The sequence below is a fragment of the Oncorhynchus masou genome, chromosome 6 (genome assembly GCF_036934945.1).
Source record: "Oncorhynchus masou masou isolate Uvic2021 chromosome 6, UVic_Omas_1.1, whole genome shotgun sequence".
NCBI lineage: Eukaryota > Metazoa > Chordata > Actinopteri > Salmoniformes > Salmonidae > Oncorhynchus > Oncorhynchus masou.
Genome location: NC_088217.1, coordinates 37,220,110 through 37,243,596, shown reverse-complemented (window position 1 = coordinate 37,243,596; position 23,487 = coordinate 37,220,110). Strand labels below are relative to the sequence as shown.

The following is a 23,487-nucleotide window of genomic DNA, read 5'->3' as shown; positions in this document are numbered from 1 at the left end:
TTTTTTCATAGCCAAACGTGAACAAAACGGAGCGATTTGTCCTACACAAATAATATTTTTTTGAAAAACTGAACATTTGCTATCTAACTGAGAGTCTCCTCATTGAAAACATCTGAAGTTCTTCAAAGGTAAATGATTTTATTTGAATTATTTTCTTGTTTTTGTGAAAATGTTGCTGGCTGAATTCTAGGCTTATAGCTATGTTAGCAATCAATACTGTAGTGACCCACACAGACAGCTGTGTGTTATGTGTTAGGCTAGGAGGTGGTTGTGTTGTACTGACCAGTACCTGGTGTTCGCGGGGTCCGACATGTCAATCAACCTGCTATCTGCCAATCACGGAAATGCCTGGAATGTTCTGATGCCGGGCATCCTGGTGGTTGGCGGAGTGGCGTGGAGGGGGTTGGGCAGGGGGGTGGAGCATTGGAAGTTAAGACCAGGTTCAGCCTTTGTTCTCTCTCTTACGTCTGGGCTTCCCAAGAGAAGGTCACAATTGGCTTGTGGGTTATCTGTCATCTTTTTGGCGTGTGCTACGGCCCAAACAGTAGCCTGTGTAAAGTTGGTTTAATAAACCGTCAATTCGCAAACTCAAGCCTCTGTCTGGACAATTGTTCATTTATGATCTAGTCAGGTCATTACATTGGTGTCAGAAGTAAAAACGTTGATACAAGTTAGCCAGCTAGCTAGCTGACTTATGTGGCTAGCTACCGTAGGTGAGAACGGGGATTGAAAATGCGTTGAGGGAATCCGAAAGTGAAGGTGGAGGTAGGGGACGATTATGGCCAAGGAGGTGCGTGTGAATGGACGTCGGGGGTTCTGTCTGAGGAGATCGCCAGGGCGTCGGAGCGCAGAGGCCGCTTGAGGGAGGACGTTAGAGCGATGGCGGCTGAAGCGGGCATGAGTGCTTCGTCGACTGTATTTCGCGCGGATTCTGGTGGGCGGACCGAAGTGGCGACGTCGGCGCGGCGTGACGAGGAATCTGGGGCTCAGGATGTAAACAAACATGGCGGCGCCCAGTTCCCGGCTGCGTCCGTATCTGTTAAGACCTCAAAGTATTCCGGTAAGGCGGATTGGGAAGCTTTTCATGCTCAGTTTGAACTGTTAGCTCATTTTAGGGGGTGGTCGGATGAAGAAAGGGCACTGCAGTTGGCTTTATGCCTCACGGATGAAGCTCTGGCCTGTTTGATATTGATTAGCCCCGAGGACAGGCATGATTATATGGTGCTTTAGTGGGAGCACTGAGGAGGCGCTATGGACAGTGTGTACAGCCCGGGCTACTGCGCTCCGAACTGAGTAATAGACGCAGGCAGCCTGGAGAGCCTCTACGGGTGCTAGCTAATGACATTGAGAGCCTCTCTCGGCGGGCATATGCTCACATGCCCCCCTCCGTGCAGAGCGAGCTAGCACGGGACCAGTTCATACAGGCGCTCTCTCCTACAGAGCTGCGCATACAGACCCAGCTGGCTCATCCTGAGTCATTGCAGACAGCCTTGGAGATGGCTTTGGAGAGGGAGCTGGTGTGGGCTGGGGCTTCAGCTGGGGCTTTGGTGGGGGTGTAGGGAGACACACCCTCTGTGCGAGCTGGGGGGCAGAGCAGCCCGGAGCCGGAAAAGCCTGCTTGGGTGGCCGAAATGACAAAACTCATTCAGGCTGTGTCGCTACAGGCGGCACGAAACACAAGCCCTGGTCCCAGGGTCTGCTGGGGTTGTGGCCAGCCAGGCAATCTGCGCCGAGATTGCCCCATGTCCCCCAGAGCTCAGGGAAACGGCTCGGGGTCCGCATAGACCGGGTAGTGCGGACCCCTGGCTTTCTATCCCAACCACCATCATCTTCAGGAGGAGCCCACCGGCACAGACGGGGAAGCAAGGCTCCACTTCCCCCAGAAGCAGACGAGGGCAAGCGGATGGAGCCTGTTGTTGTGGTGGGCCGGACCTGTGTTGGGGACTTTTGTCATGTCCCTGTCACTGTGGAGGGGGTGCCCTGCTCCGCCCTGGTGGACACTGGGTCCACAGTTACCCTGGTGAGGCCAGATATTGTGCCAGGTTGGACTCAGTGTGAGCCTACAACTGTGCAGCTCCGCACAGTCACAGGTGAGCTGGCACCCATGAAAGGGAAGGGAATAATGACTCTGACAGTAGGGGGCAGGACTGTGCGTCATCCTGTGTGGGTGGCGGCTGTACAGGACCCTTGTATCCTGGGGTTGGACTTTCTTAGGAGCACAGGCTGCCAGTTAGACCTAAATAGGGGCACACTGAGCTTCCAGGGAGGGACGGAAGTCACCATGGCCCCCCCTAATGTCACATTCACTCAACCCAACAAACCCTTTACTCCAACAGTTCAAGCAGCAGAGACTCATGGCTGCGCCCCCTCCCCCACAGCTGTGTGTGACTTTTCCCCAGTCCCCCTGTCACCTACGGCGGTGTGTTACATTCCCCAGCTACCTCCATGACACAGCCCTCTGTGAGCCCGGGCCGCAACCCCCCAGCCCAGCTACCCCAGATGGGAGAGGAGAGGACACTGTCTGCAGTGAGGGAGATATGGGGGAGGAACTGTGTTGGTCTTGACCACGAGCAGCAGGAACGGTTGTGGCAGTTGCTGTTTGAATTCAGAGACAGCTTTGCGTTGAGTGAGGAAGAGGTGGGTCAGACTCATCTGGTGCAGCATGAGATCGACACAGGTGATGCTCGACCCATCAAGATGCGTCCCCGCCATATCCCGCTGGCACGCCAGGAGGCGGCAGACAAGGCTGTGTTGGAGATGCAGCGGGCAGCCCTCAGACAGCCCCTGGGCGGCGCCAGTCGTCATGGTTCCGAAGAAGGGGGGCAAGCTGAGGTTCTGTGCGGACTACAGGCGGCTGAATGAGGTAACCAGGAAGGACTCATACCCCATACCACGTATCGATGAGTCGCTGGACCTGGTTAGGGGGTCCTCCTGGTTCTCCTCTCTAGACCTCTGCAGTGGCTACTGGCAGGTGCCCCTCTCCCCAGAGGCCAGAGCCAAAACTGCGTTCTCCACTAACAGAGGACACTGGCAGTTCAAGGTCCTGTGCTTTGGCCTGTGCAACACTCCAGCTACTTTTGAGCGTTTGATGGACAGGGTGCTTGATGGCATCCCCCGACAGCAGTGTCTGGTATACCTCGATGACATCCTGGCCCATGGCAGCTCCTTCCAGTCAGCCCTGGGGGCGCTACAGCGTATGCTGGAGAGGGTGGCTGCCGCAGGTCTGAAGCTCCACCCCGAGAAGTGCCACTTCATGAGGAGAGAGGTGTCCTTCTTGGGCCACCGAGTGGGGAAGGAGGGGATCAGCACCATGGAGGACAAGGTAGGGGCTGTCAGAGACTGGCCCACCCCCACCGACCAGCGTCACCTGAAGAGCTTCCTGGGCCTGGCCTCGTACTACAGGAGGTTTGTACGGGGCTTCTCAAGCGTTGCTGCTCCACTGAACCGCCTGCTGCCGAAAGACAAGGCTTTCACTTGGACAGTGGAGTGTGAGGAGGCGTTCAACACCCTCAAACGTGCACTGATCGAGGCCCCCATGCTCGCCCCCCCTGACCTCACCTTGCCCTTTATCCTGGACACAGACGCGAGCAATGTGGGCATGGGTGGGGTGCTGGCCCAGGTGGGGCCAGAGGGGGAGAGAGTGGTGGCGTACTTCAGCAAAACATTTGACAAACATGAGCGCAGCTACTGTGTCACCCGGCTGTTGTGGCTTCCGTCAAACACTTCAAGTACTACCTGGGTGGTCTGCCCTTTACTGTAAGGACTGACCACTCTGTTCTCCAGTGGCTCATGTCTTTCAGAGAGCCAGAGGGGTAGGTGGCACGCTGGTTGGAGGAGCTTCAGCCGTATGACTTCACGGTGGTGCACAGGGCAGGGGCACGCCACTCCAACGTCGACGCCATGTCCCGTCGGCCCTGTACTGCAGACGGCTGCCGCCACTGTGAACGGAGAGAGGGACGGGAGAGAGAGCTGCGGGCAGAGGAGGGTGTCTGTGCCACAGTGTGTCGGGCGAGCGGGCCTGTCTGCTACGAGCTGCAGACTGTCGACGTGGCTGAATGGCGGCAGCAGCAGGGACGGGACACAGACCTACAGCCAGTGCTACAGTGGGTAGAGGCGCAGGTGAGGCCACCATGGGAAGAGGTGACAGCGCTCTCACTCTCGACCAAAGGGTTGTGGTCGAAGTTTGAGAGACTGCGGCTGGCTGATGGCGTGCTACAGCGGGCATGGAAGGAGTCAGCTACGGGAGAGGAGAGGTGGCAGGTGGTGGTCCCAAAAGCATTGCGGGAGGCTGTGCTCCAGAGTACTCATGGGGGGGGTGGGGACTGGACACTTTGGGGTCACAAAAACACTGCGCCGTCTCCGTCAGGGCTTCTACTGGGGGCAGCACAAGAGGGATGTGGAGGACTTTTGTCGCCGCTGTGACAACTGCACAGCGAGAAAGGGCCCCCCAGGCCGCTCTCATGCTCAGCTCCAACAGTTCCCAGTGGGGGCTCCCATGGAGAGGGTGGGAGTGGATGTAGTTGGGCTGTTCCCCACCACAGACAGTGGAAACCGCTGGGTGCTCACGGCCATGGACTATTTCACAAAATGGCCCAAGGCCTATGCTCTGCCTGACCAGGAGGCAGAGACCATCGTCGACGCCCTGACAGCGGGGATGTTCAGCAGGTTTGGAGCTGCAGAGTCCATCCACAGCGACCAAGGCAGAAACTTTGAGTCCCGTGTGTTCGCCACCATGTGTGAGAGGCTGGGTATGCACAAGACCCGCACTACTCCTCTCCATCCTCAAAGGGATGGCCTTGTGGAGCGCTTCAACAAAACGCTTGGACAGCAGCTGGCCATCGTCTCTTCCAAACACCAGCGTGACTGGGACAAGCACCTGCCTATGGCCCTCATGGCATGCCGCTCCGCTGTCCAAGACTCCACCTCCTGCACGCCTGCCCTCCTCATGCTGGGGAGAGATCCGCACCCCTGCGGAGATGGCGTTTGGTCGGCCCCTGGATAGCCCTCATGTTCCTCCGGGGCCGGAGTATGCCCGGAGACTCCAGGACCGCCTGGAGACAGCCCACACCTTCGCCAGAGAGCAGCTGGTGAATGCAGGTGTGAGGCAGAAAAGGAACTATGACGTGCACACCCGGGGAAGGCACTTTGTGGCTGGGGAGCTGGTCTGGGTCTACAGCCCCCTAAGGAAAAAAGGCAGATGCCCCAAGTTGGACAGTCACTGGGTGGGACCCTGCAGTGTCCTGGAGAGGGTAGGGGAGGTTGTGTACCGAGTGCAGCTTCCTCCCAGGGGGAGAAAGGTGGCACTGCACCGGGACAGGTTAGCCCCATACAGAGGGGCCTCTTTTCCCCAAACCCCAGGAACACCCACAATTCCCCTCTCTGGCAATGACATTCTCCAGGCACCCATCCTCAGGTGCCGCAGACAAGGCTCCAGACAGCCCACTCCCCCTGTCTCCCCCCCCTGTGTCACCGCGTGGTTCCCCAGAGCCACGGACTGTATTACCCGTTCCCGCTTCCTTGTCCCCCATATCCCTGCCTTCATCCTCTGGTTCCCAGAGGGGCACTCTGCGACCATCACGGCCACGCAGGCAAAGGAGACCTCCGGGTCGCTTCAGAGACTTTGTTTGTTCCCTCGGGGATGAGGGACTTTGTGGTGGGGGGCTGTGTAGCGACCCGCACAGACAGCTGTGTGTTATGTGTTAGGCTAGGAGGTGGTTGTGTTGTACTGACCAGTACCCGGTGTTCGCGGGGTCCGACATGTCAATCAACCTGCTATCTGCCAATCACGGGAATGCCTGGAATGTTCTGATGCCGGGCATCCTGGTGGATGGCGGAGTGGCGTGGAGGGGGTTGGGCAGGGGGTGGAGCATTGGAAGTTAAGACCAGGTTCAGCCTTTGTTCTCTCTCTCTTACGTCTGGGCTTCCCAAGAGAAGGTCACGATTGGCTTGTGGGTTATCTGTCATCTTTTTGGCGTGTGCTACGGCCCAAACAGTAGCCTGTGTAAAGTTGGTTTAATAAACCGTCAATTCGCAAACTCAAGCCTCTGTCTGGAGAATTGTTCATTTATGATCTAGTCAGGTCATTACAATACTCTTACACAAATGCTTGTTTAGCTATGGTTGAAAAGCATATTTTGAAAATCTGAGATGACAGTGTTGTTAACAAAAGTCTAAGCTTGAGAGCAAATATATTTATTTCATTTCATTTGCGATTTTCATGAATAGTTAACGTTGCGTTATGCTAATGAGCTTGAGGCTATAAATAGAATCCCGGATCCGGGATTGCGCTACGCAACAGGTTAAAGCTTGGTCGCAAATGGGTCTTCCATATGGAAAATGACCCCAAGCATACTTCCAAAGTTATGGCAAAATGGCTTAAGGACAACAAAGTCAAGGTATTGGAGTGGACATCACAAAGCCCTGACCTAAAACCTATAGAATGTTTTTGGGCAGAACTGAAAAAGCGTGTGTGAGCAAGGAGGCCTACAAACCTGACTCAGTTATACCAGCGCTGTCAGGAGGAATGGGCCAAAACTTATTCTGGGAAGCTTATGGAAGGCTACCCAAAAACATTTGACCCAAGTTAAGCTTCTGTAAGCTTCTGACCCACTGGGAAGGGGATGTAAGAAATAATATCTGAAATAAATAATTCTCTCTACTGTTATTCTGACATTTCACATTCTTATTTATTTTTAATTTTTTACCTTTATTTAACCAGGTAGGCAAGTTCAGAACAAGTTCTCATTTACAATTGCGGACTGGCCAAGATAAAGCAAAACAGTTCGACACATACAACGACACAGAGTTACACATGGAGTAAAACAAACATACAGTCAATAATACAGTATAAACAAGTCTATATACGATGTGAGCAAATGAGGTGAGATAACGGAGGTAAAGGCAAAAAAAAGACCATGGTGGCAAAGTAAATACAAAATCGCAAGTAAAACACTGGAATGGTAGATTTGCAGTGGAGGAATGTGCAACGTAGAAATAAAAATAATGGGGTGCAAAGGAGCAAAATAAATAAATTAAATACAGTAGGGAAAGAGGTAGTTGTTTGGGCTAAATTATAGGTGGGCTATGTACAGGTGCAGTAATCTGTGAGCTGCTCTGACATTTGGTGCTTTAAGCTAGTGAGGGAGATAAGTGTTTCCAGTTTCAGAGATTTTTGTAGTTCGTTCCAGTCATTGGCAGCAGAGAACTGGAAGGAGAGGCGGCCAAAGAAAGAAATGGTTTTGGGGGTGACAAAAGAGATATACCTGCTGGAGTGTGTGCTACAGGTGGGAGATGCTATGGTGACCAGCAGGCTGAGATAAGGGGGGACTTTACCTAGCAGGGTCTTGTAGATGACATGGAGCCAGTGGGTTTGGCGTAGTATGAAGCGAGGGCCAGCCAACAAGAGCGTACAGGTCGCAATGGTGGGTAGCATATGGGGCTTTGGTGACAAAACGGATTGCACTGTGATAGACTGCATCCAATTTGTTGAGTAGGGTATTGGAGGCTATTTTGTAAATGACATCGCCGAAGTCGAGGATTGGTAGGATGGTCAGTTTTACAAGGTTATGTTTGGCAGCATGAGTGAAGGGTGCTTTGTTGCAAAAAAAGGAAGCCAATTCTAGATTTAACTTTGGATTGGAGATGTTTGATATGGGTCTGGAAGGAGAGTTTACAGTCTAACCAGACACCTAAGTATTTGTCGTTGTCCACGTATTCTAAGTCAGAGCCGTCCAGAGTAGTGATGTTGGACAGGCGGGCAGGTGCAGGTAGCGATCGGTTGAAGAGCATGCATTTAGGTTTACTTGTATTTAAGAGCAATTGGAGGCCACGGAAGGAGAGTTGTATGGCATTGTGGCTTGCCTGAAGGGTTGTTAACACAGTGTCCAAAGAAGGGCTAGAAGTATACAGAATGGTGTCGTCTGCGTAGAGGTGGATCAGAGACTCACCAGCAGTAAGAGCGACATCATTGACGTATACAGGGAAGAGAGTCGGTCCAAGAATTGAACCTTGTGGCACCCCCATAGAGACTGCCAGAGGTCCGGACAGCAGACCCTCCGATTTGACACACTGAACTCTATCAGATAAGTAGTTGTTGAACCAGGCGAGGCAATCATTTGAGAAACCAAGGCTGTCGAGTCTGCCGATGAGGATGTGGTGATTGAGAGAGTCGAAAGCCTTGGCCAGATCAATGAATACGGCTGCACAGTAATGTTTCTTATCGATGACGGTTAAGATATCGTTTAGGACCTTGAGCGTGGCTGAGGTGCACCCATGACCAGCTCTGAAACCAGATTGCATAGCAGAGAAGGTATGGTGAGATTCGAAATGGACGGTAATCTGTTTGTTGACTTGGCTTTCGAAGACCTTAGAAAGGCATGGTAGGATAGATATAGGTCTGTAGCAGTTTGGGTCAAGAGTGTCCCCCTTTGAAGAGGGGATGACCGCAGCTGCTTTCCAATCTTTGGGAATCTCAGACGACACGAAAGAGAGGTTGAACAGGCTAGTAATAGGGGTGGCAACAATTTCGGCAGATAATTTTAGAAAGAAAGGGTCCAGATTGTCTAGCCCGGCTGATTTGTAGGGGTCCAGATTTTGCAGCTCTTTCCGAACATCAGCTGAACGGATTTGTGAGAAGGAGAAATGGGGAAGGCTTGGGCGAGTTGCTGTGGGGGGTGCAGTGCTGTTGCTCGGGGTAGGAGTAGCCAGGTGGAAAGCATGGCCAGCCGTAGAAAAATGCTTATTGAAATTCTCAATTATGGTGGATTTATCAGTGGTGACAGTGTTTCCTATCTTCGGTGCAGTGGGCAGTGATTATTTTAACAGACCTAAAACAGGGAATTTTTACTGGGATTAAATGTCAGGAATTGTGAAAAACTGAGTTTAAATATATTTGGCTAAGGTGTATGTAAACTTCCGACTTCAACTGTAGGCTCATTCTGTTCAGGACAACCCAGGGTATAACGCCATGTCATCTTCTAACTGTACATCAAACACAGTGATCATAAACCTTGACACTGTAGTACATGAGTTTTATCATATGGAAATGTGAAGTGGAGTAATGGGTGTTTGGCTTGCTAGTATGACATCAAAGCACTTTTCATTATAATCCTTAAAGTCTCATCTTTCAGAATCTATGGATTCCTTTCGATTTACAGCATTCCCCTCACTCAGACAACAAAACATTTGCAAAAGTGACCCAGTTAGCGGGAGGATATCTCTCTCTCTCTCTCTCTCTCTCTCTCTCTGCTGCTTCTCATAAATGTTTTAAGAAATTAATTTGTTCATCTATTGCCTTTCTCTCTTTTTGAGTCATCTACTCACCACATTTTATGCACTGCAGTGCTAGCTAGCTGTAGCTTATGCTTTCAGTATTAGATTAATTCTGATACTTTTATTGGGTGGACAACATGTCAGTTCATACTGCAAGAGCTCTGATAGGTTGGAGGACATCTTCCAGAATTAGTCATAATTACTGTGTAAGTCTATGGAAGGGGGTGAGAACCAAGAGTCTCCTTGGTATTGTACTAAAGTCAATGTACTCAGAGGAGGATGGACAATAACTGTCCTCTGGCTACACCAGACCTTCATTACAAAACAGTGTGTTTTAATCAGTTATTTGGTGACATGTGAATATATTTAGTATAGAATATAAAGTATAGTATAATGTTTCACTATTTGTATTAAATTCACTGAGGAGCATGGTACTTCCCTTCTCCTCTGAGGAGCATCCACTGCTGTGCACCTACATATGGCTGACTTTGTAAAACAACACATTTTCCTGCACCTATCTGGTGTATGTGACAACCCCTTTTTTTACATTATCTTTCATTTGTAGGCTAGGTTGCAGCAACCTCATGATGGGTACAGGGCAAAGAGTATCATGTAGTAGCCTAAACCTATCGATGTTACTGGGTGAGCTGGGTGAATGGAATATTAATAACAATCATCCAATATGCTTTAATAGAAATAAGGCCCATGAAAAACGTCTTCTCTAATCTTAAATGCCACCGACCCAATGTGCACTTTGGCTGCTCTACGAGTGGTCTGGATCACTCACAGATGAACAAAGGTTTTTAAGAGCCACGTTACTAACGAAAGCTCTGGGAAACACCTTGGCTACTAAAGATACAGTGCCTTCAGAAAGTATTCACACATCACTGGCCTACAGACAATACCCCATAATGTCAAAGTGGAATGATGTTTTTTGAGATTTTACAAAAAGCTGAAATGTCTTGAGTCGATAAGTATTCAACCCCTTTGTTATGGCAACCTCATAAGTTCAGGAGTAAAAATGTGCTTAACAAGTCCCATAATATGTTGCATGAACAATAATAGTGTTTACCGTGTTTTTCTGATGACTACCTCATCTCTTTACCCCACACATACAATTATCTGTAAGGTCACTCAGTCAAGCAGTGACTACCTCATCTCTTTACCCCACACATACAATTATCTGTAAGGTCACTCAGTCAAGCAGTGACTACCTCATCTCTTTACCCCACACATACAATTATCTGTAAGGTCACTCAGTCAAGCAGTGACTACCTCATCTCTTTACCCCACACATACAATTATCTGTAAGGTCACTCAGTCAAGCAGTGACTACCTCATCTCTTTACCCCACACAATTATCAATTATCTGTAAGGTCACTCAGTCAAGCAGTCATCTCTTTACCCCACACATCAATTATCTGTAAGGTCACTCAGTCAAGACTACCTCATCTCTTTACCCCACACATACAATTATCTGTGTCACTATCATCTCTTTACCCCACACATACAATTATCTGTAAGGTCACTCAGTCAAGCAGTGACTACCTCATCTCTTTACCCCACACATACAATTATCTGTAAGGTCACTCAGTCAAGCAGTGACTACCTCATCTCTTTACCCCACACATACAATTATCTGTAAGGTCACTCAGTCAAGCAGTGAATTGTGAGCAGTGAATACCTCATCTCTTTACCCCACACATACAATTATCTGTAAGGTCACTCAGTCAAGCAGTGAATTGTGAGCAGTGAATACCTCATCTCTTTACCCCACACATAAGGTCACTCAGTCAAGCGGTGAATTGTGAATTCATCTCTTTACCCAACACATACAATTATCTGTAAGGTCACTCAGTCAAGCAGTGAATTGTGAGCAGTGAATACCTCATCTCTTTACCCCACACATACAATTATCGGTATGGTCACTCAGTCAAGCAGTGAATTGTGAGCAGTGAATACCTCGCAAAGAAGGACACCTATTGGTAGATGGGTAAAAATTAAAAACAGACATTGAATATCACTTTGAGCATGGTGAAGTTATTAATTACACTTTGGATGGTGTATTAATACACCTAGACACAACAAAGATACAGGCGTCCTTCATAACTCAGTTGCCAGAGAGGAAGGAAATCTCTCAGGGATGTCGCCATGAGGCCAATGGTGAATTTAAAACAGTTACAGAGTTTAATGGCTGTGATAGGAGAAAACTGAGGATGGATCAATATCATTGTAGTTACTCCACAATACTCACCTAAATGACAAAGTGAAAAGAATGAAGCTTGTACCAAATAAAAATATTCCAAAACATGCATCTTGCTTGCAAAAAGTAAAACTGCAAACAATTTGGCAAGGAAATTAACTTTATATCCTGAATACAAAGCGTTATGTTTGGGTCAAATCTACCACAACAAATCACTGAGTACCACTCTTCATATTTTCAAGCATGGTGGTGGCTGCATAATGTTATGGGTATGCTTGTCTTCAGCAAGGATGATTTTTAGGATAAAAAGAAACGGAAAAGAGCTAAGCACAGGCAAAATCCTTAAGGAAACCTGGTTCAGTCTGATTTCCAACAGACACTGGGAGACAAATTCACCCTTCAGCAGGACAATAACATAAAACACAAGGCCAAATATACACCGGAGTTGCTTACCAAGACAACATTGAATGTTCCTGAGTGGCTTAGTTACAGTTTTGACTTAAATCGGCTTGAAGTTCCATGGCAAGACTTGACAGAGCTTGAAGAATTATTGTACAATCCAGATGTGCAAAGCTCTTAGAGACTTAACCAGAAAGACTCACATCTGTAATCGCAGATGTGATTCTAACATATATTGACACAGGTGTGTGAATATTTATATGAATGAGATATTTCTGTATTTCATTTTCAATAAATTTTCAATAACGTCTAAAAACAAGTTTTCACTTTGTCCTTATGGGGCGTTTTGTGTAAATGGGTGGGACTAAAAATCTATTTAATTCATTTTGAATTCAGGCTGGAACACAACAAATGTGGAATAAGTCAAGGGGCATGAATACTCTCTGATGGCACTGTACATGGTAAGAAGGTTCTACTGGTACGAAAACTCCTGGAAATGAGGGCCTGATCTCAATAACCCATCATCAACAACCCAACCTTGCTCTTTCTTCACCTTTACTGCAGTCAAAATACCAAATCACCCTTTAGTGGCCTCATAGGTGGAATGTTGTTAATATTTGTCATAATTTCATGATTTAAAAAAAAGCAAAAATATAAGAGCCAAAAACATGGTGTTTCTATGTCAAACAGTTTTGTTAAGTTTCAGTCTTCTGTAATGTATATAAAGTGTAATATTGGGATGCGAACTCAAAAATACATTTCATCTCTATATCTGACACAGTACAGGTGTCTTTTTCTTTTTAAGCCCATAAACATATGTTGGAGATGTACTTTTATTTCAAAGTAGATTTGTCTAAGACTACCAAGAAACAATCTGTGTGTCTGTGATTTAGCTCACTGGAGTAATTATTAAAGAAAACAACTAAACAAAGTGACCCAATGCCTCCAACACAGCAATTGGATCATAAAAAACCCAGCACAAACACGCATAAGCACAAGCACAAGCACAAGCACAAGCACACACACACACACACACACACACACACACACACACACACACACACACACACACACACACACACACACACACACACACACACACACACACACACACACAGTGGTTGTCGGTCCAGCTATAATAATGTGTGTCTGTTCTCTGTCTCCTGTATAAATTACTGAGAGAGTCGTTGTAATGGTTTCTGCTTCAAATAAACACACCCTGAAACACAGATCCCTGCTTCCCCCTGCCCTAAATCATATCTGATAATAGACTACAGTACATTTCCACGCACACAGAGCTCAGACACTTAACCCTGGAAAGATTCAATGATGGAGAATAAAAGAGTGATTTGTGTACTGCTGAGGGGAAAACAAGTAATCCCATCATTCAGCGTGACATGCAACACAACACGCTGCATCAGTCACACATACACACTCACACTCACCTCTCACACACACACTCACTTACAGTAAACACTGTTTATAAGTAGGATGAAAGCTTCTCTCGCCCACATAATAACCAGATTGATTTTTCTATTTACCACATCTATCTACCTCTCTTTATCCTGTCGTGAGTCAGCTCTGTTCGTTCCTTGCTGCCTACGAGCATCGCTCCACTTTAAATATAATATATTTATGTATCTATGTAAATATGATGTTTAAAATGGAGCGATGTTCATAGGGAGAACAGAGGCGGCTCACAGCAGGATAAAGAGAGGATGGATAGATGTGGTAAATAAAAAAACATTTCTGCTGCTGTGTGTGTGTGTGTGTGTGTGTGTGTGTGTGTGTGTGTGTGTGTGTGTGTGTGTGTGTGTGTGTGTGTGTGTGTGTGTGTGTGTGTGTGTGTGTGTGTGTGTGTGTGTGTGTGTGTGTGTGTGTGTGTGTGTGTGTGTGTGTGTGTGTGTGCCCCAACTCATAGACAAACATGGGCAAGCAGATTTGCAGCATAAAGGTATTAAATCTCATAAATATGGTTATACAGATTAACAGAGATATATTTATGTATCTATGTAAATATATCTCTGGTAATCTGTATACACATATAATACCTTTATGCCTCAAATCTGCATGCCCACGTTTGTCTGTGAGTTGGGGTGCACACGCACATACGTACACACTTACACATACACACACACACCCCCAGTGAGTGTGTCCATGCGTTTGGTGCATACCAATCCCCTTGTCTGTCTCCCTGCGAGGGCATTAATTCCTGCCCATATTTCCATCAGATTATGGTCTGGTTATACCCGCGACTAATTGAACATTAAATATAAAGAAAGTTAATGAAAATGTCCTTTATCCCCTCCAAACTAGGGCCTGAGAACGCATCTATTACAGAGAATTAATCTGGCCGCAGCGCGTATTGCAAGGGGAGATGTATGCACGTCACGCTCCTCTTCTCTCTGACCCGAATCCTGGTCCCCATTTTCTCTCTATGGGTAAATAACAAAGGAAGTGTTGTTCCCACTTCTCAGAATTTCTGCATTCCATACCCTGATCCTCACTTGTTTTCCTCCAGTGAAAACACACTGAACACACACACACCTCGTAGAGAGAGAAATAGATGTGACCGTGTCCACAAACAACCCCTAGTCCCATCCATACATTGTCACAATCGATAAAGAAGTAAAAATTGGATTGTTTGATACAGTAGTTTCAGTAGAATCATCAAGCCTACTCTACTTCTTCAGAACTGTTGGATTGAGACACAAATTGTAATCCTTCCATTTAAACCTGGAGAGGGAATTCATGACATCCATCGTGGCTCTAACGGTCTATTCAGATATCCCCAGTCTCTGTCCTTCACTGTTTCCTAGTGACTTCCCTACTGTCCTCCTATAGTCTCTATCCTGAGCCACTGTCACAACCAGGAAAAGCAGGTTAGAGAGAAAGAGATGTGAAGTGGAAGAGAAGGACACAATGGATGGATGGATGCTTTCATTCAGATAAAAGGAATGAACGCTGAGGCATTTACATGGTCTATTATCCCACTGAAAATACAGCTCATCCATCTCTCCCCCTTCTTTCTTTCTCTCTCTCGTCTCTCTCTCTCTCTGTCTCTCTCTCCCCCAGGCCACTCTAATTTCCACCTCTCTCTCTCTCTCTCTCTCTCTCTCTCTCTCTCTCTCTCTCTCTCTCTCTCTCGCTCTCTCTCTCTGTCTCTCTCTCTCTCTCCCCCGGCCACTCTAATTTCCTCTCTCTCTCTCTCCCCTCTCTCTCTCTCTCTCTCTCTCTCTCTCTCTCTGTCTCTCTCTCCCCCTGGCCACTCTAATTTCCATTTCCATCTCTCTCTCTCTCTCTCTCTCTCTCTCCTCTCTCTCTCTCTCTCTCTCTCTCTCTCTCTCTCTCTCTCTCTCTCCCAGCCAGGCATTGCAGGGTTAACTAAGCCATTTAAGGGTAACCACAGAAAACAATACGCAGCCCCCCAAAAAACAATAAAAGGGAATTTTTCCTCCATATTTTTAATTTAACATCAAAAGCGCCTTTTACCAGCGACCTCTGAGAGCCAGCCGTCTCTAGCTCTCTGAGAGCCTACCCCCCAACCCCCCTTAATCACATTCAAATTGGTTAGTGTTCAGAAAATAGAAATATGTATTAGATAGCAATACATTTTCATCATTGGCTAAGCTTGCTTCTTAATTGTCCTGTCCCAAGGCTTTGGAATTTCATTGTTCGTTAGGTGCTTAAGTCCCCCATCTCATTCTGCCTCTCTGACATTAGCGCTGAGGGCTCTAATACCGCCCTAATTTGAATGGGGATTTACATGATAGAGCAGGGAGCATTAAAATATGGAGGGAGAAAAAAAAAATGTAAAAGAGAAAAGGGGGAAACAGCTTCTTTCACTTCAAAAGTCACTTTGTTCAAAGTCAAATCACAATGTTTAAAGATGCTCTATCGTTCTTTTTCCCAGGGTTTTGGACACCAGCCCTCGTTAGCTGGTTTGTTTTTTCCTACTGATCTCTCTCTCGTTTTCCGCCCCCTCCGTCTCTTTTTCCTATTACAGTTTCTTTGTTTAGCCAATATTGGATCATATTCTGACAGATGGAAAGTGCTTTTCATTTTCTCTTTCTGCCTGCTGCAAATGGACTGCTGCCATTCTATCCTTCTCTTCATCCCCTTGTTCTTCTCTTTCTCCCCTCCTGCTTTCTCTCACTCTCTCTCCCTCTCCCACTCTATCGCATGTTGGATTCAGTTCTTGCATCCTCAAACTTTACCGGCCTGTGTGTGTGTGTGTGTGTGTGTGTGTGTGTGTGTGTGTGTGTGTGTGTGTGTGTGTGTGTGTGTGTGTGTGTGTGTGTGTGTGTGTGTGTGTGTGTGTGTGTGTGTGTGTGTGTGTGTGTGTGGAGCAGGGGTCTCCGGTTAGGAGGCCAAGAGCAGCAGGAATGCCTGGAATTGTTTTCTGTTTGTTCTGGTGTTTTTTTGGATCAGAGAGATATTTCTCTCTTAGCGTGGGTGTGAGTGTGTCCCTGTGTATGTGTGTTTTGGATCAGTGTGAGGGAGAGGCGGCGATGATAAAGAGAATCAGATGTGTGCACTGTGGGCCAGTCTGTGTGTGTGTGTGTTGGCGTCTGGCCGTGCCGACGTGTAAATGTCCATAAGGCAGACACAGGGCAAACAGTCTGGGAGGAGAATTAGTGTTTTGGCACTGTATGCTGCTGCTGCTGCTGTGTGCATGCTTGTATGTGTGTGTAAAATAAAGAGTGAGAACAAGAGAAAGCGAGAGAGGCAGAGATGCCAATAAAACATTTCTGAACTTAATTGTATTAGAGAGATAGAGAGAGAGAGAGAGAGAGAGAGAGAGAGAGAGAGAGAGAGAGAGAGAGAGAGAGAGAGAGAGAGATACTATAGGAGAGGGGATCAGTCTGCTGTTTGGTCCTACAGTACAGTACCACTTGTATGTCTCGTTGTGTTTTATCTAATTAGTGGCATTGGTCTGACCTGAGAGTCAGACACTTTAAAATGTCACTGAGACGTGTGTGCCAGTGTGTGCACGCCTGTGTGCATATGTATGCATGTGTGTATGTGTGTTTGCGTGCATGTGTATAGGTCGTCAAGCTCTGTCAGTGGATAAGAGATAATGAGAGAGATAGGGATGACCCTGGACAGATAGTTAAGAGAAGGTCAACTCAGGGCAGGAAGGTAATCTTGAGTGGGTTGAGTCACCGATGTGATCTTCCTGTCTGGGTTGGTGCCCCCCCTTGGGTTGTGCCGTGGCGGCGATCTTGGTGGGCTATACTCTGCCTTGTCTCAGGATGGTAAGTTGGTGGATGAAGATATCGATCTAGTGGTGTGGGCGCTGTGCTTTAGAAAAGTGGGTGGGGTTATATCCTTCCTGTTTGGCCCTGTCCCCGGGTATCATCAGCCACAGTGTCTCCTGACCCCTCCTGTCTCAGCCTCCAGTATTTTCTCTGTATATATCAATGATGTTGCTCTTGCTGCGGGCGATTCCCTGATCCACCTCTACGCAGACGGCACCATTCTGTATACTTCTGGCCCTTCCTTGGACACTGTGCTATCTAACGTCCAAACGAGCTTCAATGCCGTACAACACTCCTTCCGTGCTCCTTCAATGCCGTACAACACTCCTTCAACACTCCTTCCGTTTAAGAGCAGTTGGAGGAACTGCTCTTAAACGATATTAAAACCAAATGCATGCTTTTCAAACGTTCGCTGCCTGCGCCAGCACGCCCGACTAGCATCACCACCCTGGATGGTTCCGACCTAGAATATGTGGACATCTATAAGTACCTAGGAGTCTGGCTAGACTGTAAACTCTCCTTCCAGACTCATATCAAACATCTCCAATCTAAAATCAAATCTAGAGTCGGCTTTCTATTTCGCAACAAAGCCTCCTTCACTCACGCCGCCAAACTTACCCTAGTAAAACTGACTATCCTACCGATCCTCGACTTCGGCGATGTCATCTTCAAAATAGCTTCCAATACACTACTCAGAAAACTGGATGCAGTTTATCACTGTGCCATCCATTTTGTTACTCAAGCACCTTATACCACCCACCACTGCGACCTGTATGCTCTAGTCGGCTGGCCCTCGCTACATATTCGTCGCCAGACCCACTGGCTCCAGGTCATCTACAAGTCCATGCTAGGTAAAGCTCCGCCTTATGTCAGATCACTGGTCACGATGGCAACACCCACCCGTAGCACACGCTCCAGCAGGTGTATCTCACTGATCATCCCTAAAGCCAACACCTCATTTGGCCGCCTTTCCTTCCAGTTCTCTGCTGCCTGTGGAACGAATTGCAAAAATCACTGAAGTTGGAGACTTTTATCTCCCTCACCAACTTTAAACATCTGCTATCTGAGCAGCTAACCGATCGCTGCAGCTGTAGATAGTCTATCGGTATATAGCCCACCCAATTTATCTACCTCATCCCCATACCGTTTTTATTTATTTACTTTTCTGCTCTTTTGCACACCAGTATCTCTCCCTGCACATGACCATCTGATATTTTATCACTCCAGTGTTATTCTGCTAAATTGTAATTATTCGCCTACCTCACCATGCCTTTTGCACACAATGTATATAGAATTTTTGTTCTTTTTTTTCTACTGTGTTATTGACTTGTTTATTGTTTACTACATGTGTACTCTGTGTTGTTGTCTGTTCACACTGCTATGCTTTATCTTGGCCAGGTCGCAGTTGTAAATGACAACTTGTTCAAAACCAGTCTACCTGGTTAAATAAAGGTGAAATAAAAATAATAAAAAATAAACATTTATGCTGCAGTAGTTTATGTGTCGGGGGGCTAGGGTCAGTTTGTAATATCTGGAGTACTTCGCCTGTCCTATCCGGTGTCCTGTGTGAATTTAAGTATGCTCTCTCTAATTCTCTCTTTCTCTCTTTCTTTCTCTCTCTTGGAGGACCTGAGCCCAGGACCATGCCTCAGGACTACCTGGCATGATGACTCCTTGCTGTCCCCAGTCCACCTGGTCGTGCTGCTGCTCCAGTTTCGACTGTTCTGCCTTGCGGCTGTGGAATCCTGACATGTTCACCGGACGTGCTACCTGTCCCAGACCTATTATTTGACCATGCTGGTCATTTATGAACATTTGAACATCTTGGCCATGTTCTGTTATAATCTCCACCCAGCACAGCCAGAAGAGGACTGGACACCCCTCATAGCCTGGTTCCTCTCGAGGTTCCTAGGTTTTGGCCTTTCTAGGGAGTTTTCCTAGCCAACATGCTTCAACACCTGCATTGCTTGCTGTTTGGGGTTTTAGGCTGGGTTTCTGTACAGCACTTTGAGATATCAGCTGATGTACGAAGGGCTATATGAATACATTTGATTTGATTTGATTTAATCACACCAACACACTCACGGCAACAACAACAAATACAGGGTTGTCCACTGTCGGCATATCTGGATTTGTTATGGCCATTGAAATGTTAGCTATTAAAATCAGATCCAACAATAATATCAATGGGCTAGAAATCCAGGGCTTAAGGTGTCATTGTACTCTGATGATTCACGTTTTCTTTAAATCCACACTTTGGATCCCTCCACAGCCTCATAGAGGATCTAGATACTTTTTCTAAGCACTCTGCATTAAAACCTATTGGATCACAAAACAATTTCTTTACATCACCGTATAGTTTACCAATGAAATGATCTGATGGTGATGTGGACATACTCTGTATTCATATCCCGAAAGATAGAAATGATCTCACTTCAATATATTTTAATAGAACGTTAGATAAAATAGATAAGATTGTGCTACCATGGAAAGGAAAATACCGGTCTATTTGTGGAAAAAACACCCTGATTAACTCTTTAGTCATATACTAGATTGTCTATTTGCTTATAGCCTTGCCTATACCTAGCGACCTGATTTTTAAATTATATGAGCAAAAAATATTCAATTTTATTTGGAATGGCAAGCCAGAGAAAATTAAAAGGCGCTATTTATATAATGACTATGATTTCAAAGGGCAGAAAATATTAAATATTAAAGCTGTCACGCCCTGATCTGTTTCACCTGTCCTTATACATGTGTTCTCTGTTTGTCTGTGCCAGTTCGTCTTGTTTGTCAAGTCAACCGGCGTTTTGTCTCAGCTCCTGCTTGTCTCTAATTTTCTCTCCCTCCTAGTTTTGACCATTGCCTGTCCTGACACTGATCCCGCCTGCTTGACCGCTCTGCCTGACCGTGACCCTGAGCCTGCCTGCCGTCCTGTACCTTTGCTCCTACTCTGGATTACCGACCTCTGTCTGACCTGACCTTGAGCCTGCCTGCCATCCTGTACCTTTGCCCCACTACTCTGGTTTATCGACCTCTGCCTGCCTTGACCTGTTGTTGGCCTTCCCCTGTTGCTGTAATAAACATTGTTACTTCAACACAGTCTGCATTTGGGTCTTACCTGAAACTTGGCAAAAGCATTAGACCTCTCACTAAAGGCTTCAGTCATACAAAGTTATACTTAACCTCTTTCAGCTAGGGGGCACTATTTTTATGTTTGGAAAAATAACGTTCCCAATGTAAACAGCCTATTTCTCAGCCCCATATGCTAGAATATGCATATAATTGACAGATTAGGATAAAAAAACACTCTAAAGTTTCCAAAACTCTCAAAATGTTGTCTGTGAGTATAACAAAACTGATACTGCAGGAGGAAATTCAGAACTGAAACCCTGAGGAAAATCAAATCAGGATGTGGCTTCTATTTGTTCCATAGCCTGCCCTTGCTCCATTTATAGGGATATCAACCAGATTCCTTTTCCTATCGATTCTTCAAGGTGTCAACAGTCCTTAGACATAGTTTCAGGCTTTTACTTTGAAAAATGAGCGAGAAAGATAACATTGTGTCATTGTATGGCTGGGTGCCGCAGCGTTTTGGATGCACAACAGAGCTTGGGCAGCCATTGCCTTTCCCTCTCCTACTGAAAAAGACAGTTGCGGTTGATATATTATCAATTATATATTTTAAAAACAACCTGAGGATTGATTATAGAAAAAGTTTGACATGTTTCTGTGGATATTACGAATACTATTTGGAATTTTCATCTGTGTTGTCGTGACCGCTCTTTCCTGTGGATTTCTGAACATAACTCGCCAAACAAACGGAGGTATTTTGGATATAAAAATAATCTTTATGGAACAAAAGGAACATTTATTGTGTAACTGGGAGTCTCGCGAGTGAAAACATCCGAAGATTATCAAAGGTAAACGATTAATTTGATTGCTTTTCTGATTTTCGTGACCAAGCTACTTTGATTCTAGGTGTTCATAATGTTTTGTCGAGCGATCGCTGTAAAGCATATTTTAAAAATCTAACACGACAGGTGGATTAACAAAATGCTAAGCTGTGTTTTGCTATATTGCACTTGTGATTCCATGAATATAAATATTTTTAGTAATATTATTTGAATGTGGCGCTCTATAATTCAGTGGTTGTCGATGACAATTATCCCGCTAACGGGATAGGTAGCGTCAAGAAGTTAAATATGAACTGGTACTCTGGCAGTGTAAGGTGTGCGTACTGGCAGCAGAAAAATCAGGCGCAGGAGAACAAAAACTGTTTTACAACGGTGCAGTTTAATAATAATAATCACCGTAAACAGAACAATCAATACAATGGGTACAAGAGAGAAGTTAGAGGAGGAGTGGCGAAGCGAGTTCTGTGACATCTCGGCCCAGGGCACGAAAGCTGCCCACTCCCCGGCCGGTCCTGGCAATAAGATCACAGAAACGTGCCCACACCCTGGTTTACTCTCTCCACCTGCCCATTACTCTAGGGGTGATACCCTGAAGTAAGGCTGATCGAGACCCCCAGACGTTCCATGAACACCTTTCAGAACCTAGACGTGAACTGGGGACCTTGATCAGACACTAAATCCTCAGGCACCCTGTAGTGCCGGAAGATGTGCTTGAACAAGGCCTCCACAATCTGTAGGAATCGTGGTGTTACCCTGTGAGGGGGGATCGGTAAGAAAATCCACCAACAGGTGCGACCAAAGGCCGTCGTGGAACGGGTAAGGGGTGTAGCTTCCTCTGGGCAGGGGCTTAGGAGCCTTGCACTGGGCGCACACCGAGCAGGAGGAAACATAAACCCTCACATCCTTAGCCAAAGTGGACCACCAGTACTTCCCACTAAGGGAGCGCACCATCCGACCGATCCCAGGAGGGTGATGTGTGGGCCCAATAGATCAGCCGGTCGCGTACAGCAGATGGAACGTACAGATTCCCAGCTGGACACTGGAGGGAGCGGGCTCTGCATGTAACGCCTGCTCAATGTCCGCATCCAGCTCCCACACTACCGGCATCACCAGGCAGGTGGCGGGGAGTATGGGAGTGGGATCCACAGCCGGGACACAGCTCCTATCCCAGCCTTGGACGCATCCAACACCACTATGATCGCCAAAGTGGGATCCGTATGGGCAAGCACGGGAGCCGAGGTAAACAGAGCCCTCAGGTGACCAAAAGCCCTGTCCTCATCAGCCGACCATTGCAAACGTACCGGGCCCCCCTTCAGCAGTGAGGTAATGGGAGCCGCTACCTGACTAAAACCCAGGATAAACCTCCGGTAGTAGTTGGCAAACCCTAAGAACCACTGCACCTCCTTTACCATGGTGGGAGTAGGCCAATTACGCGCATCTGAAATGCGGTCACTCTTCATCTCCAACCCTGAGGTGGAAATGCGGTACCCTAGGAAGGAGACAAACTGCTGGAAGAACAGGCATTTCTCAGCCTTGACGTACAGGTCATGCTCCAACAGTCGTCCAAGCACCCTGCGCACCAGGGACACATGCTCGGCGTGTGTAGCGGAGTGTATCAGAATGTCATCGATATACTCCACTACACCCTACCCGTGCAGGTCCCTGAATATCTCGTCTACAAAGGCTTGGACAGGTCCACCAACTGGTCGAATGTGAGGGTGGTATCTCTGCAGGCCAACTCCCTACGGACGTCCTCGCGCCCGATTTCAGCGATAATGGTCAATCAGGGTCCTGTCGTTCTATCCCGCGCCGGCAGCCAGGGTCTGAAACTCCAGGGCGAACTCCTGGGTGCTCCTCGCCACCTGCCTCAGATGGAAGAGGTGTTCACCCGCCGCTCTACCCTCAGGCGGGTGGAAGAAGACTACCCGGAAATGGCGGGTGAACTCCGCAAACTGGTCCAACGCCACATCTCCCTCTCTCCACACGGCTTTGGCCCACTCCAGGGCTTTCCCGGTGAGGCACAAGACGAGGGCGGACATGCTCTCGTGGCCCGAAGGAGCCGGGGGGACGGTTGCCTAGCTGCAACAGGAACCCCTGGCAGTTCGCAGCCATCCAATCGTATTCCTGGGGAAGGAGAGACGAATCTCACTGGGACCAGGAGAAGCAGGGGCGCGTAGTGGAGACCCCGGTTGTGCTGGTGGAGGCGCTGGGAGAACTCCCTGTCTTTCCCAGCAGTCCATTGTCTGGACAACGCGGTCCATGGCGGTGCCAAGATGTTGGAGCATTGCTGCGTGCTCCCGGACGTGCTCCTCCACCCCTATACCAGGGGTACCTGCTACTGCTGACTCCATAAGTATGGGTCTGGAATTCTGTAAGTGGTGCGTACTGGCGGCAGAGAAGTCAGGCGCAGGAGAGCAAAAACTGTGTTACAACGGCA

The 23,487-nt window shown here is 47.4% G+C and overlaps 1 pseudogene; it reads left to right on the top strand.

The window, feature by feature from the left end:
- Positions 1-2,438: 2,438 nt before the first annotated feature.
- Positions 2,439-23,227, top strand: LOC135541597 (uncharacterized; annotated as a pseudogene).
- The last annotated feature ends 260 nt before the right edge of the window (positions 23,228-23,487 follow it).